Raw genomic sequence first — 18,239 nt, forward strand, 5'->3', positions numbered from 1 at the left:
CTTTACATTGATACATAAAACATTACAATATTTACATCAAAATAACTACAAGGCTATAAAACAATACCCGTACAAAAAGATCAGTGTAGTCCTCAATTTCAATAGCAGCTCACTCTGCTGCTTTCTCCTTACTCTTATCTGCGACAGCAAAATAAGCTATCGCTGAGTATAAAAATACTCAATAGTGCACAATAAAAATTTAAAATACAATACATAAATCATTCATTGACAAAACACAATTTAAATGTTGCACAATTATATTTCACCAATTATCAAAACTCATTATAGCAAAATTTTTGGGTCAAATAATTTAATAAACATAGTGTTTCCAATTCATATACAACTCAAGCCATGACACAAAATTTTCGATCAATGCCACGTTGTACACCATGACAAAGCAATCTACAACCCCACTAATCAAATTCAATGAGGGAGGTGGCTAGCTAGCTAATGAGTACTCATCCGATCTACAACTTGAGCTGGTAAACCAGAGAGGGAGGAAAATAATCGATCTCAACCCCATAAATGGGGGAATAATGTGATACTGTCATGCTAAGTGTGAATCCGAAATCAAATTAAAACAATTTATTCAAATATTGCATACAAAAATCAAATCAATTTCCAAAGTTACATTTCCATTCACAAAGTGGCAACACAAAAGTTCTTAAACTCATAAAGTATACTAAATCTATTTTTTAATGATAAAATGCTTAAATAGGATTTATTGTGCACAAACCTGACGTGAGTCACCTCTAGGCCTTGACTCAGTCTCTCAGACCTTCCAAGTCTTTTTCAGCTGAAACACAAAATTTATAGTGTCTTAGTATCTTTACTTCATAACAATTCCAATATGTTCAAACTTACATTTTTGCAAATTTCATGTTGAGGTTACTATTTATGGTACTGTTTAAGTTAATTTGTTGACTTTCTAAGGCTTAATAGGTGTGAGAACTCCAACTTCACCCACATACCACATTTTGGTTACCAATTTTGTTGGTTTTGGCTGTTTTCTCAAAACTTAGGTCTTTTAGGCAAAATTGCAAATTTTCAGTTTTGGTGTCTTAGGTTGCACTGTTCCATTGGTCATTTTGCTGTTAGAATTTGGCAAAATTTTCTTCATAGAAAATGTTCCCTATTTTCTTAACTTTATTCTCCTCTTTGAATCACTCCAATTGGAGTTTTTTTAGCTCAAGTTATATCCATTTGAATCATGGCTTCCGGATTGGACTTAACCCAGATTTCTGGGCACTAAACTGGTTCTGGCAGTTTTAGGTCACCAACTTTGGGTGGCCAAATGACTTAGTTAAGGGCAAAATTTGGATTAGTGTTCTTCATGAACGTTGTTGGTCTATATCTCAACTATCCACTGGTAAACTTGTAGATCATTTAGACCTGCCTAGCCCAAGTTATGGCCAAATGAACATACATTCATTTGGTCATTTTTGTATAGGTCAGACTGCAAAAATACGGATTTGGTCAATTTGTTCACTAGGCTATGGTCACTTTTTGGGCATGATTCCTGAATGAAAAATGTTCCATTTTGTGTCTATTTTCATTCCCAATTGGTCTCATACTAATTGGAATTGTAAATTTTCAGTTTTGATCCCTCAAATGGACCTTGGTCCTGCTGCCAGCAACATGACCACATTGAATCCGAATTTGCTTTTGGTTCAAACACGCCATTTGACCATTTTTCCAATTTTTGACTTTTAAAATCCTAGGTCCAAACCCTAATTCACATTTTTGTTACATTTACTTGATTCAAAGCATACCAACATCATTCATCAACTTAATTAAGCTTCCTAACATATTTGATTCAATCAAACACATGCATTTCTCTCACAAACCCGAGCTGCCAGAATTTCTATCTAGTCCTCCAAAGATGTTTTTATTTCATTTTAAGCATATTTCTAGGTTCTTCATGCTATAAATACTTAAATTAAACTAAAAACTTAAAGTGAACTCACTAACCTTGAATTGCAGAATTTTTTTCTCTTCAACTCCTTCCTTTCTTCTTTCTTTCTTGCTCAAACATCTTTTCAAGACTAAAAGACCAAGTTTAATTAAGGGGTTAATAATTTTTATGGCTAAGGTTTGATTTCTTCAAGCTCAAAATGAGCTTTAGTGGTGATTTGGTGAGGGAGAGTTTAGAGGGAGAGTGGTTCACGTTTTTTTTAAGAAGATGAAGTCTTTTTTTTTCTTTTCTTTTTCTTTTATGAATTTAGTCTTATGGAAGACCATAAATCAAATTAAATAAATTTTTAATTATAGTATTTATGGCATCATGCATGATGTCATGCATGATGTCATCTCTTTTCACTTTTTCAATTTTCTTTTTATTTTTCTATTTATTTTTTCCCTTAGTTCTTTAATTTAATTCTCAATTTCAAAATTTTATTTTGTCCAATTTTATTTGACAATTAGGTCAGGAGCTCTCGGTGTCAATTGACCAAATTGCCCCTTGTCAGTTCAACCCGGTTTGCAAATAATTCAATATTTCTTTCGGCTCCCTGACCTAATTATTTGACTGTCTTAACAATTCTTTTTCGTAATTTTCTCTTTTCCACTGTGTTCGTAATGGTCCTAAGGACCGCAGTGTCACATTTTACGGTTCGAAATTTGAGTTTAAATTGACTTCATAACCCTTCCCGAGAAGGTCACCCATCGTTGTGACTCTCGGCTCGTTTAACTTCTTATGTTCTGTTTTTCTTATTTATACTTAACTAATTGACAATTACTAATTATTTGTGTTCAGGGCTTATCTAGTTGTCTTAAGTATGGTTCTAATCCCCTTAATTGTCCGGACCGACACCGGTCACTGGAATAGTGAAATATACTAGGCTATGCAAATAGGGGCGTTACAATTCTCCCCCCCTTTAAATAAATTTCGTCTCGAAATTTTACCTGGTATCAATTTCTAAACAACTGTGGGTACTGTCTCCTCATGTCCTCCTCTCGTTCCCAAGTAACTTCTTGGCCCGAATGATGGTTCCACAACACTTTTACCAACGGTATCTGCTTGTTCCGTAGTTGCTTCACCTCATAAGCCAGAATCTCTATAAGTTCTTCTTCATAAGTGAGGTCTGGATTCACTTCAATTTCTTCCACTGATAGTACATGAGATGGGTCTAATCGGTACCTCCTCAACATAGACACATAAAAGACATTATGTATCTTCTCTAACTCTGGAGTTAGTGCCAACCGATATGCCAAAGGACCCACTCTTTCCAGAACCTCATATGGCCCAATGAAATGAGGACTCAGTTTCCCCTTCCTGCCAAAACTCATAATCCTCTTCCATGGGGAAACCTTAAGGAATACTTTATCACCCACTGCATATTCAATATCCCTTCTCTTCAGATCAACATAGGACTTCTGACGGTCTGATGCAGTTTAAGTCGATCTCTGATCACCCTGATTTTCTCCTTAGTCTGCTGAACAATTTCGAGTCCAATCATCTTTCTTTCACCCACATCATCCCAACATAATGGGGTTCTACATTTTCTGCCATACAAAACTTCATATGGAGGCATCCCAATGCTTGATTGGTAGCTGTTGTTGTAAGCAAACTCAATCAAAGGCAAGTGTGTGTCCCAATTGCCCTCAAACTCAATCACAAAAACCCATAACATGTCCTCTAATATCTGAATTACCCTCTCAGATTGGCCATCTGTCTATGGGTGGAATTCCGTACTGAAGTTCAATCTAGTTCCTAGGGCTCTCTGAAGACTACCCCAAAATCTAGAAGTGAACTTAGGATCTCTGTCAGATACGATGGATACTGGCACTCTATGCAGTCTCACAATCTCATCAATGTACAACTTGGCCAATCTTTCTAAACTGTAGTCCATCCGGACTGGCAAAAAATGAGCAGACTTGGTCAGTCTATCAATAATGACCCAAACTGCATCATGACTCTTCTGTGTCCTTGGAAGTCCCATTACAAAATCCATAGTTATTCTCTCCCATTTCCATTCTGGTACTGGTAGTGGATGTAATAACCCAATTGGTACTTGATGCTGTGCCTTCACTTGTTGACAAGTTAGGCATTTGGAAACAAACTCTGCCACATCTCTTTTCATACCCATCCACCAGTAATGCTCCTTTAGCCCTCTATACATTTTGTACCACCAGGGTGCATGGCAAAAGGAGACTCATGTGCTTCCTTCAAAATGATCTGCCTCAAATCAACATCATTGGGAACACACATTCTGCCCTGGTGTAACAGTAGACCATCATCTCTTATTGAGAATTATGGTTTCTTGCCCTGCCTGACTTCTTCCAATAGCTTCTGATACCTTTCATCATTGTGAGCAGCCATTCTAATCTTATCAATCAACACTGGCTGTACATGCCATGCAACTGCTGTCTGCCCCTCATCATTAATCTCTAAGCTGGCATGCAATGATCTTAACTCATGTACCATAGACAAAGGAGTAACCCGTAGACTTGCCATAGTCTTGCGACTTAATGCGTCAGCCACCACATTAGCTTTCCCTGACTGATAGTCTATTAGACAATCATAGTCTTTTATCAACTCTAACCATCTCCTCTGTCTCAAATTCAACTCTTTCTGGGTGCCCAAATACTTCAAACTCTTATGATCTATGTAGATGTAACATTTCTCTCAATACAAATAATGTCTCTAGATCTTAAGAGCAAATACTATAGCTGCAAGCTCCAAGTCATGTGTCGGATAGTTCCTCTCATGCGATTTTAGCTGGCGTGATGCATAGGCAAAGACATTTCGATCTTGCATCAATACAAAGCCTAACCCATTGTGAGAAGCATCACTATAAACTGTGTATTCTTTACTCGAAGTAGGTAAAGTCAGGACTGGAGCCTCAGTCAAACATCTCTTCAATTCATTAAAACTGTGTTGGCATTTATCCGTCCACTGAAATTTTACATCTTTCCTAAGCAGCTTGGTCAATAAAGATGCCAACATGGAGAATCCCTTTACAAAACGACGGTGGTATTTAGCTAAACCTAGAAAACTGTGAATCTCTGTGACATTTCTGGGTGGCCTCCAATTAAGGAGAGCTTCAATCTTACTTGTGTCACACCCTACCCCTCTATAAGGCATAACATGATCCCGTAGTATACCTAATGAATTACCAACTCCGTCTACTGATAATCCATTAAATACACTACAAGGGATTTTAAAAACTTTTCTTACTTCTTTTACAGTGGTGAGCACTATTTACAGGTGTTAAAAACCTTTTTGAACTGAAGTGATAGAACTAACACATTTGAATTATTTGGAGTTTCTGTAAAAATTTTGGCAGAGTGCCATCTATATTTTGGATAAAACAGTTCTTCAGAAAACCTGTAAAAAGCACTTCAATAGATTTCCAAATCTCAACTCCAACATATTTCTCAACACAACACATTTCTCAACTCAAATCCACAGTGATTTTTCAAAGACAGAGATAAAAGAAATATAATACAATTTTTACAAGCCAAAACAACTCATAATTATTTTACAACTTCAATGTACAATTTTTATTTACAACTGCTCAAAACCAACAACAATATGTACATACAGTGAACATACATTACATTACAAAATACAAAATATTGGTATACTCATTATACCCGGTAGTCTCTCGCTGGAGGTACTAGCAGCCTAGTCTGCTGCCCTGTCTGTCTGTCTACCTGCGACAGCAATAAAAAGCTATCGCTGAGACAATGTCTCAGTGGTGCACAACATTAATCAAATACAATTTAAATCACAATTCATAAGTCATGTAAATAGTGGATACTTAAACTGTAGTTAAATTCAAGACAATAATGTCATAAGGAATTTAACACAATATTACAATAAATCTCAGTAATCAAAACATAGCTAAATTCAAAAGACAGTGAATGTCAATAAGAATTTAAACTCATTTTACAATCTTACAATATGCATCAATAAATCACACACAGCTTTAATCATGTTCCCAAGTTCAATTCATCCCAAAAGCCGATGGCTAATGAGGTATTCAATTCATCCCAAAAGTCAATGACTAATGAGGAATAACATAGGTAGCTAGCAAAAATATGAGTACTCATTCTATTCGTCCTCAACAGGCACACACCTCAACACTTCAGCCAGAGAGGGAATTCAATTCATCCCACTAGACAAGCTAGCGAGGAATACAATCAATGTACATGATAGCTGTGGTTTCAAAACACCATGCTTTTCAATCAATAAGTATCCATCAAATATCATTCAAACCATTTTTCACAATTTCACAACTTAAAACAATAATATGCAAATAGTCATAATTTATTTCAATTGAAAATAATTCAAAAGAAATAGTTGTTGTGCACAAACCTCTGATAACTGTCTCTCGGTCTGGACTCAGTGTTTCCTTCTCTTTTCCTGAGTCTTTGGTAACTGAGAAACACAATTTGAAGTGTTTCAGTACTAAATTAAACTGTCTCTAACGATAATGTTCGATAAGTAATTCACTGAAGGCTATTATTTGCTCAATCACCTAATATACCAACCCTCGATGCGTTTTAGGTAAATTAGGTTTTAGTGTCATTAATATGTCACATTCGATAGGGTTTTAGGGTTGGTACGTTTTACCAAACTCATTTCCTTGTTTAGTGCATTTTAATGCAACTTGCTGGATTCCGGGATACTAGTTTGACCTAGCCGGACGACCTAGTTCCCTCAATTTTCGGGTTTCGGTTAAAACTAAAAACTTGTAGATCTATGTCTTATGGAAAGCGGGGCAAAATTTTAGGTCATTCTGAGTTAAGTAGACCAAGTTATGGTCATTATACTATTGCTGGTCAAATGGCATCAAATTAGGTCAATTTTAGGTCAATTTGGTCAACTCTAGTTCGGCCAGTTTTTGGACCCGAACTTGTACAAGCTTTTTGACTTGCTTGTGGTCATTTCTAGGCTTTGGTGTCTTCATAAGACTTGTAGGTATGGGTCTTAACTATTCATGGTTAAAATTTCAGGTCAATTGGACCTGTTTTGAGTGAGTTATGGCCTAAACACTAACTGCTGCCCAATTGGTCAGTTTTCAGGTCTCAATTGCACCTAATCCGAATTGGTCATTTTTCATATCACCTTGCAAGCAGAATTTTGGTATGCTTTCTCAATGAAAGTTGGCACATTTTGTGCCTAGTTTCACCTCCAATTGGTCTCATACCAATTGAAGTTACACATTTAAAGTTATAGGTTAAAATGCATACTGCCCGTAATTACCTTACTTATACATGTATCCATTACACATTTAATTGCTATATGTCCACTTCCCTTACCAATTCTGTTTTGGTACATTACCAAAACCACATACCTCTTCACTTTAAAGTCACTTTGGGCAGATTACACACATCCTCAATACACCAAATAAACTCAAATTTACAAAGTCTAAGTACAATCACATATACACATAAACATTACTCATTCTTACATACACTTTACACAACCAATCTATATACATATCCATCAATCCTCAATGTCAATATTCTGCCAATACCTTCATGAACTCATACATTTATCAAAGTGTCCCAAGGCTGCCGCAAAGCTTCACCATGCCAAAGTGTCCATAATTCGTCAACTTCAATCCCCATTGTACAATCACCACATATACATGGAATTTAACTACTAGGACATTAAATCACCCTATTCATCATAATTTCTCATCAAATATATGTTAAATAAATCATCAAATACACAACTCCATGGCTGTCCAAACTGGATATATCAAGAACTCTTCAAACTTGAAAATTTTCTTCACAAAGCACACACCCATAACATGTACACAAAGTTTAACAAAGCAACATTCAAAAATGTAAACTTACCTATGGTTGGAGCTTGCTAAAACTTGATTAAACTTCTTGATTTTGGTATCAAGCTCTTCCTTATGATGTGTAGACAATCTTTAATGAAGAAACCTAAGTGATTAGAAGTGAAATGAGGGGGTTAGATGAGTTGAGAGAAAACGGCAATGGTGGACTTCTAATCCTTCATTTCGGCATGGTTGAGAGCATTTGGAGAAGATGAAGTTTCAGCTTGTATAATGGAATTACAGCTGCCCCATTAAGTTTTTATTTTATTCCTTTAGTGGCCCACTCACTCAATTAATCATATAATATGTTAAATGTGTTATTTACACCATTTTCACTCCACTTTTGGCTATTTACTTTAGGTACCACCAAATTAATTTTTCATTTTATTTTCTAAGTGTAATATTATTTATTTTTAATGGACATTTAGGTCAAAAAACAATTCGGGATCTCAAATGACCATAATGCCCCTGTTCGGGTTGCATTCCCGATTTTTCGGTAAGACCGGGTTTTGTCTGTTTTTTTATTTCTCACTTTTCCTTGTACTAATAATTTAATTTTTCTTTGATATTTCTAATGATATTCCTACTTCAATTGATGTCTCTTTAAGTCCTAAATATATTTTCCAGGGTTCCCCGCGGTCCAGGGCTAGTCAACGGTCCACGCCGTGACTTCCCTGTGCGGTCACCCATCGCTAGGGTTCTCGGCTCGCTTAACTTAGTTACATTTCTTTGCTATTATTTTTCCTTTGTTTTTCTTGTGTTTTCTTTTCTTGTATTTCATTATTTTATGTCTCCTCACTCATATCAAAGTGTAGTTCTAGGCATCCTAGCTGTCCAGACAACACTGGTCACCGGAACAGTAGAACGCACTACCGAACATAGGGGTGTTACAATTCTCCCCCCCTTAAATAAATTTCGTCTCAAAATTTTTACCTGGCATTAGTCTCTGAACAGCTGTGGGTGCTGTCTACTCATATCCTCTTCACGTTCCCAAGTAGCTTCCTGGCCTGAATGATGGTTCCACAGCACTGTAACCAGGTGTATCTGTTTGTTCCTCAGCTGCTTCACCTCATATGCCAGAATTTTTATGGGTTCTTCCTCATATGAGAGGTCTGGTTTTACCTCAATCTCTTCAACTGATAGTACATGAGATGGGTCAGATCTGTACCTCCTTAACATGGACACATGGAAGACACTGTGTATCCTTGCTAGCTCTGGAGGTAATGCCAACCGATATACCAAAGGACCCACTCTTTCTAGAACCTCATATGGTCCGATGAAACGAGGACTCAGTTTCCCCTTTCTGCCAAATCTCATAATCCTTTTCCAAGAAGAAACTTTGAGGAATACCTTATCACCTACTGCATATTCAATATCTCTTCTTTTCAAATCAACATAGGACTTCTGACGGTCTGATGCAGCCTTGAGTCTATCTCTAATCAATCTGATCTTTTCCTCTGTCTGCTGAACAATTTCTGGTCCAATGTAACACCCTCCCGGTAATCATTCCGTACATTCTACTGTTCCGGTGACCGGTGTCGGTTCGGACAGCTAGAACGTCCGGAAAAATAATTAAACTTAAGTCAGCAACCATAATTAACTCAAATATTAATAAGAAAAATTTAGTAAAAATTTTAAAAAATAAAATACAACCAAGTTAAACGAGTCGGTGCCCTAGCGATGGGTAACCAGAGGGAAGTTGCGGTTCTCGCAACGAGGAGCCCTAGATCCGGGGAAAAAATTATAAAATAATTTTTGGGACTCCAGAGAAGGGTCATTGAGGTTCCTATGGCATTAGAATGCCAAGAAAATACCTAGAAAAATTTTTCTATCGGTACAGACGATTTTGACCCGTTAAGCCAAACGGAGGGCATTTTGGTCATTTCGCCTTCAGAGGTGATTTTTGGCCGACTTGTCCAGTTGAGTAAACAATTAATATGACATAAAATATGAATAAACATTACTAGAAATTAAATTAAAAATGAGTAGTGGAGGAAAGAAAAGAAAAATGAGGAAAAAGCTTATTTATGACATCATGGTGATGTCATTAAGAAAATTTGGACCAATCACAATTAAACCATTATTTGACTAACTAATAAAGAGACTAAATGAAGACTAAAAAATCAAAAATTGCAGCAGCCATCCTCCCCAAAAGAAACCAGCCGAAACCCTAGTCCCATAGCCACCTCCATGAAAGCTCTTTTAAGCTTTAAATTTCCATGCTTCCTCACCCTAAAACCCATAAGTCCCTTCATCAAAAATTAATCCCACACCTAGACAAAGCTTTTGGCAGCCAAGAAAAGGAAGAAAAGTGAAGTTTAGGGGCTTGGAAAATTCTGCCACTTGAGGTTAGTGCTCTATATACTTAAAACTCTTTCATTTCATAAATAGCAACTTGAATTTAGTGAGAAAATGTAAATTAAATGAACAAAAATTCTTGTGAAGGTGTACATGAATTTCGGCTGCCCTAGCTATGGAATAGGAGGAAGTGTTTTTGATGAGCTTAAAGTGAATTAGAAACCATGTTTGAAGTTTATAAACATAAGAATGGTGAATTAATAGCTAACTAAGGTAAAGTGTAGAAATCATGACTTTGAACTAGGGTTTTTGGAGTAAAATGTGAACTTGGCCTATGCAATTGTTAAAGAACCTTTTAATGGTCAATTAGTGACCATTTTAGGTAATTTGACTAACAAATGGACTGAAAAACGAGGTTGCAAAGTGACGCTGCAGGCTGCCCTAGGACAGCAGCATAGGGACTGAAAATTTAGTCCATTTGCACTGCCATAACTTGGGCTGTGTTAGTCCAATTGGTGTTTGGCCAATTGGACATGAAACTAGGCTTATAATGGCACATTTTTGCTGAAGAAACCATGCCCAAAAGACCAAAGCAAGAGGACCAAAACTTGGCCCCAATCCGGATACCCTGCAACTGGTTCTGCAGAATTGACCAAATGAACAGTAACTGTTCATTTGGCCATAACTCACTGTAGATATGGTCAATTGACCTGAAATTTTTACAGCAACAAGTTAAGACATAGAAAAACAACTTTCATGAAGGAACCTACCCCAAATTATGGCCATAACCTAACCCAAATGGTAGTGGAAGTTACTATTTCTGTTACTGTAGATATGGTATTTTCTGCAGAATGGGAATCCGGCCAGCTGTGGTTTGTGGACCATATCTGGAGCTACAAAACTCAAAATGGAGTGATTCAAAAAAAGAAATTCAACTAGACAAAATAAGGAACAACTTTCATGTTTTACATTTCTTCAAATTCCCACAGTAACAGTGTCCAATAGAACAGTGAAGTTGACTCACCAAAACTGAAAATTCTGCTTGTGTGGGTTTACACTTTGAAATGGTATTAACACTTAATGCCAACAAGTTTTAAACACCAAATGTGGTATGTTGGGAGTGCCAAAGTCAATGTACATATTTTCTATCCAAAAGTCAACATTTTTGTTGACCAATGAGGTGAATAGTAACACCAAAAACATGAAATTCACAAATTAAAGAGTTTAAAAGTTTCAAATGCCCTAGTATACCTAACAAGATTGGTTTGGATAGTTTGGCATGCCAATAGGGTTCAGTTAGCAGTACTGCACATGGCAATATGCCATTCTGTGATTTCATGGCTTTTAGCCATTCTGACTTGGTATTGAGACTTGGCCTTGTGCCTGATATTATTCTGACTTGTTAGCTCATTTACACCTGGAGATGCATATGTGACCGATGGTGTGACGGCTCGAGTACTAGGTACCCGGTGCGGTTACATTATCGATCCGATCGTCTAGTGTAGGTTACTTGGGGCAACCAAATGAATAAAAGTGAACAACGTTAATGAAATCACGAATGTACCAATACCAAACAAAGAAAGCATACACATTCCATACACATTTATTTTCTTGCTATTTTCTTCTATTATATTATTGCACCACTAAGCATCATTGCTTAGCGCGTTGCTTTTGCCACGTGTAAGTAATGGAGATCCCGATCGTGAGCCCGATGAGACCACAGGTGGGTGAGTTCGTCCTGCAGTTCTGCTCAGTGTCCTTGTCACCTCAACTTCTGCAGTGCATTGGTAGGACACTAGGTGTCATTTTGGCATTCTGTAATTAATTTTGATTTTCTCATATGTATTTGGATCTATGTAATGTATTTTGATGTTTATGTAAATAATGAAAGTTATGGTTATAAATGCAAAACTTGAGCATTTATTTATTGTTTGTATATGAGGAATGAATGATTGAAAAATGTTGAGAATTTGATAAATGGAGTTGAGATGATGGAATATGAATATAGGAAGTGTTTTTCACAGGTTCCGAAGAACTGGTTTCTCCATTTTTAGCCGGTACTCTGCCGGATTTTCTTTAAAAATTTTCGGAACCTCAAATAAATTATAATTTCAATAATGACTTAAATAAAACATATTTCACAAGCTATAATCAAAATTATTGATGAAAATTTATTAAGGTATAATAGAGTGTGCCGGTACACCGTGTGACATAGCTTGCTCTGCTACACTGTAGACGGGTAAGGGGTGTCACATCCAATCATCTTTCTTTCACCTACTTCATCCCAACATAAGGGAGTTATGCACTTCCTGCCATACAATGCTTCATATGGAGGCATCCCAATGCTTGATTGGTAGCTATTGTTATAAGCAAACTCAATCAAAGGCAAGTGTGTATCCCAACTACCTTCAAATTCAATCACACAAGCCCATAGTATATCCTCCAATATCTAAATGACCCTTTCAGACTGGCCATCTGTCTATGGGTGGAATGTTGTGCTGAAGTTCAATCTAGTTCCTAGGGCTCTCTGAAGACTACCCCATAATCTAGAAGTGAACCTAGGATCTATGTCAGACACAATTTATACTGGCACTCCATGCAGTTTTACAATCTCATATATGTACAATCTGGCCAATCTTTCCAGGCTATAGTCCATCCGAACTGGCAAAAAGTGAGCAGACTTGGTCAATCTGTCAACTATAACCCATAATGCATCATGACTACTCTGTGTCCTTGGAAGTCCTATAACAAAATCCATAGTTATTCGTTCCCATTTCCACTCTAGTACTGACAAAGGATGTAACAAACCAGCTGGAACTTGATGTTCTGCCTTTACTTGCTGACAAGTTAGGCATTTGGAAACAAATTCAGCTATATCTCTTTTCATACCCATCCACCAGTAATGCTCTTTCCGCCCTCTGTACATTTTAGTTCCACCAGGGTGCATAGCAAATGGAGACTCGTGTGCTTCCTTCATAATGATTTGTCTCAATTCCACATCACTAGGAACACACATTCTGCCTTGATGTAGCAATAAACCATCATCTCTCACAGAGAATTCAGGTTTCTTGCCCTGCTGGACTTCTTTCAGTAGCTTCTGATACTTTTCATCACTCTGAGCAGCCATTCTGATATGATCAATCAACACTGGTTGTACATGCCAAGCAACTCATCATCCCTCATCATCAATCTCTAAACTGGCATGCTGTGCTTTCAACTCATATACCATGGACATGGGAGAAACTCTGAGACTTGCCATAGTCTTGCGACTTAAGGCGTCAGCCACCACATTTGCTTTCCCTGGCTGATAGTCTATTAAGCAATCATAATCTTTGATGAGTTCTAACCATCTCCTCTGCCTCAAATTTAATTCCTTCTGGGCGCCTAAGTACTTCAAGCTCTTGTGATCTGTGTAAATGTAGCATTTCTCCCCAAACAAATAGTGTCTCCAGATCTTCAGAGCAAAAACAATAGCTGCTAACTCCAGATCATGTGTTGGGTAATTCCTCTCATGCGGTTTCAGCTGGCGTGATGCATAAGCAATGACATTCCGATCTTGCATCAGTACACAGCCTAACCCATTGTGAGAAGCATCACTATAAACTGTGTATTCTTTACCCGGAGTAGGTAAAGTGAGAACTGGAGCTTCAGTCAAACACCTCTTCAACTCATCAAAACTCTGCTGACATTTATCTGTGTTAGTAGTATGCCCTAGAGCATATCATTTAGTATGTATCTTGTACATATTTTTAATAATAAAAGGCATTTCCACTTTTCCGTTTACATAATATATTTATGTGTAATAGAAAAGGTCCATTGATATTTTGTTAGAAATAGTATTCTTAAGTTGTTAAGAATATGAGTGACAATATTTCTAGCACAAAGTATCATAAATAGGTTCACAATCGAGGATACTTCATAATAAGGACATGACTTATCCAGAAAGATTGTATTCATGTTTGTTCCCAAGTTATTTATATGAGATATAAATAAGATGGAATGGTGAGTCTCATGCCATATAACAAACATGATAGGCACTTATAAATGATAAGTAGGCCGAACCAGTGACACTTATGACAAGCACATGGAGTTTACTCTTGTCAATGTTTTGTCATAAATCATATCGTGCATATAATCTTTAGACACGAGATAGCACGATTATCTTGTATATAGGTAGTTTGAGTTTGATCTGCTTTCATACTTGTACTATGTATGGGTATATGGGCATGTGTTGGCTCTGCTAGTTATATATGGAGGTAGGTGTTGATCAAGAAGGAATCTGTTCCTCTAAGTAAATAGAGATAAAATCCTATGTTCATTTAATTGTTCTTGATGTTTCAAGTTCTGGCCAGACAGATAGATTTATTCGTAAAAGAGTTTCGATGAGAAAAATCTTTTAATCAAGCTGGAATTAAAAGAGAACATAATATTCATAGCAAATGGAGTTTGACATAAACCATGACTCAGCTTGAGTTGGGATTTTGTAACAGAGAGATTCTAGTGCATGGTAACATATGATTATAGGTTCATTTAAGGTAAATCTTATTACTAATTGGGTGGCCATGGCATGCTATGCTAGGTGTTAACCATGGTCTATGAGGTTCATAAAATGATTTAGAGAAATCATTTATGGTAAGAAAGAGTTCGATGATATTAAGAGTTGATATCATGTCTCATTGCCAATTAGTGATGAGCCTAGTAAGTCACACACATACACAAGTTATCACCTATTTAAATATGATTTAATTAATTAATTAAAGAGTTTAATTGATTAATTAAATAGATTTGGTTTGCAATAAAATTGCAAAGTCCCTAGCATGACTTGAAACCAAATCTAGATTATTGGATGTGTAGTATAAATTAAATTTATATTTAAAGTGTTTAAATATGAATTTAATTGATGAGAAATTAATTAATAGAGATTAATTAATTAATTTATATTTGATATAAATTAATTAGAAGAAGAAAATAATTATTTTGGGTTAAGAACTCAAAATTAAGACACAGGGGCATTTTGATCATTTTGCAGTGTGACACGTGGCACCATGAGATGGTGACACATGGCATAACACATAAGCTTGCCAAATGTTTTTTAATCATGTAAGATGATTAAAATCAAGATTAAATATAGGTTTGACACTTGGCACAATGTGATTGGGTCACTTAAACCTAGAGCTAATCAAAAGGTGACATGTGGCTAGGGTTTAATGTGTTAACCTAGCTATTTAAGTGTGGTTATGAAAAGAAAAAATAACCAGCAGCCTCTCCTCTCATATGTCACGCCACTTTGAGCCTCTCCAGCTATTTCTCTTCATCTCTCATCAATTCAAAGAGATTAGCCATCAATCTCTTGAATTAAGAACACTAGAAATTGTTTCTAGTGTCCTGTTTGCATCTCTAATCTCTTAAAAGGCAGAACTTGAATTTCTAATTAATAGAAAAGGCTTTAGAAGCTGTTCAAGGGCTGCCATAGGTGTTCTTGGTGTGGACAAGCTAGAGGGACAACATCTGGTGTCCTGAAGACGAATCTCAAAGGCGCAGACACGCTGCAGCACATCAAGAGGTTAGTGTAATCGTTCTTGATTTAATCTAGGGTTCTAAAATTAATCTGATTAATTTTAAAATCTTAAATGGCAAATACAGATCCAAAAACATATTAAAAGAGTTTTAATATGTTGTTTATCATTGAAATCAAATAGATAAAAATAAATCTTGCATGGTGCTTATGACCCTAGGTGAAAATTTTTGAATTCAATGGTATAATCTTGTGTTTTTCACGCTTCCGTTCCTTCAATTGGTATCAGAGCCACTATATTTGCCATTTAGATTGTTGATTATATAATTTAATTGTGTGTTTGATCATGAGATCAAGAGATTAATTGCTGGTTGGATCATGAGATGTGGCGTCACCATTGGTGGCGGCAACAATGGTTCCATGGGTGATTCAAGGTTTGGCTTTTAATTCTGCAATTGTTGTATGATCTAAGGCCTATTCTTTGACTAATTAAAGTGTTTAATTAGTTGTTTTAATCACACAATTAAATTATGATTCAAATCAGAATTTTAAAAAATGTTTGAATGTGATTCAAATCTGAATTTTAAAAGTTGTTTGAATGAGATTCAAATCTGAATTTTTAAAGTTGTTTGAATCATATTTAAATCTGATTTTTTAAAATTGATTCAATAAAATTCAGATCTGATTTTTTAAAAAATATTTGAATGTGATTCAAATCTGATTTTTTAAAAAATGTTTGAATGTGATTCAAATCTGAATTTTTGAAGTTGTTTGAATGTGATTTAAATCTGAATTTTTAAATTTGTTTGAATGAGATTCAAATCTGAATTTTTAAATTTATTTGAATCATATTCAAATCTGAATTTTAAGTTGAATATGAGATATTCAATTTAATTTAAGAATGTATGTTTTATTTAATTGTTAAATAGTGATATGCATGATGGATGATCATGGACTATAAAAGACCAATGTGATTGGATTTATTTCTTTTATGTTTCTTTGGGATTGTAAATTAATTAATTTATTTTAATTTATTTTGGGCATGTATTATTAAGTTTGTAATATTTTTGGGTTGTAATTTCATTTATTTAAGTTCTTGTAAATTCACCTTGGTATGCCAAGGATTACTATGTAATATTGGATTGCAAGAAGTTCAAGGAGGTCAAGAGCATTGGTGGGACCAGTGGGAGGAATTCAATATCAAGTGTTGATTATGTACTCCTTCAGCAACTCTTGTAAAATGAATGAATGAAATGCACCTAGGAATGCCCTGATTCAATTCTTGTTGGCTCAATTGAATCCCTTAGAAAGGCCATGATCATACCATATTTATCGCTTATCCATGAATGCATGAGATGTATGGGAATGTATGCAATTATATGATATATGCATGCTAAATGGATAATGTGCAAAGTGAGACCTTAATAGTAATTAGGATGGCTATAAAATCTTCCAAACAAATGATTAAGTTGGAAATGCTACAATTAAAGTAATTATAACATAAGCCCTCCATTGGGGCAATTATTTTAAGAAATTTTAAATAGTTGCATGAGATGCAATTAATTTAAGAGATTTTCTTAAGAATAATTGTTAAGCATGAGATGTTGTAAATATGTAAATGGTTTGGTGGCCAATATTGGATGTACCTGAGGACATTAAAATTATTTGCATAATTACTGGCTCAATGGGATCAACTTAACTAATGCAAGATAAGTCAATATTGGATGTACCTGAGATTTTGAGCATTAGGGGCTAGTAAAAGGATTGAACCTCACATGAGATGTGATGGGCAAGGAGTTGCTCACTTATAGTTTATTGTAATTCCAATAATGGATGTACCTGAGGATGATCAATAGAATTATAAGAATTCAATCACCCACTAGAAATCCATCCAACTAGGATTGAGGTTTTCTACTTTGGAAGTGTAGGAGTCGCTAAGTTAGTGGGAGGACCAATTTGATTAAAAGACCATAATCATTTAGGTTAATAACATGATACAATTACTAATTAATCAGGTTATTTTCTGCATTTAAATTTCAGATAAAAATGAGAACAAAACAACCACCACCATCCAATATCCTTGCAAGCATACTTGATCACAACAGGTTGACAGGACCTAATCTGTCGGATTGGCTAAGAAATTTGAAACTTGTCCTGAACCTTGAACATATAGGATATGTTCTATATTCAAATGTTCCTGGTCCCTTACCTCCAGAGGCCACACAAGAGGAATATGATACTTTGGACAAGTGGAAGGAGCATGATATGAGAGCTAAGTGTTACATGCTTGCTTCCATGAGTAATGAGTTACAGAAGCAACATGAGAACATGCAGAGTGCTAGTGAGATCCTCCTTCACCTACAAGAGTTGTATGGTGAGCACAGCAGGAATGCTAGGTATGAGATATCTAAACAGTTATTCCGTATGAGGATGTCTGAGGGACAGAATGTTGGGGATCATGTCCACAAGATGATTCGGCTGATTGAGCAGTTGGAACATCTTGACTTCAACATGGATTTCCAACTACAAACGGATTTGATCCTTCAGTCCCTTCCTGAGTCTTTTGGGAATTTTGTGACAAATTTCCATATGACTAAACAGGAATGCACCTTAGCTGAATTACTCAA

Source organism: Hevea brasiliensis, chromosome 4 (assembly GCF_030052815.1).
Source record: "Hevea brasiliensis isolate MT/VB/25A 57/8 chromosome 4, ASM3005281v1, whole genome shotgun sequence".
Classification (NCBI taxonomy): Eukaryota; Viridiplantae; Streptophyta; class Magnoliopsida; order Malpighiales; family Euphorbiaceae; genus Hevea; species Hevea brasiliensis.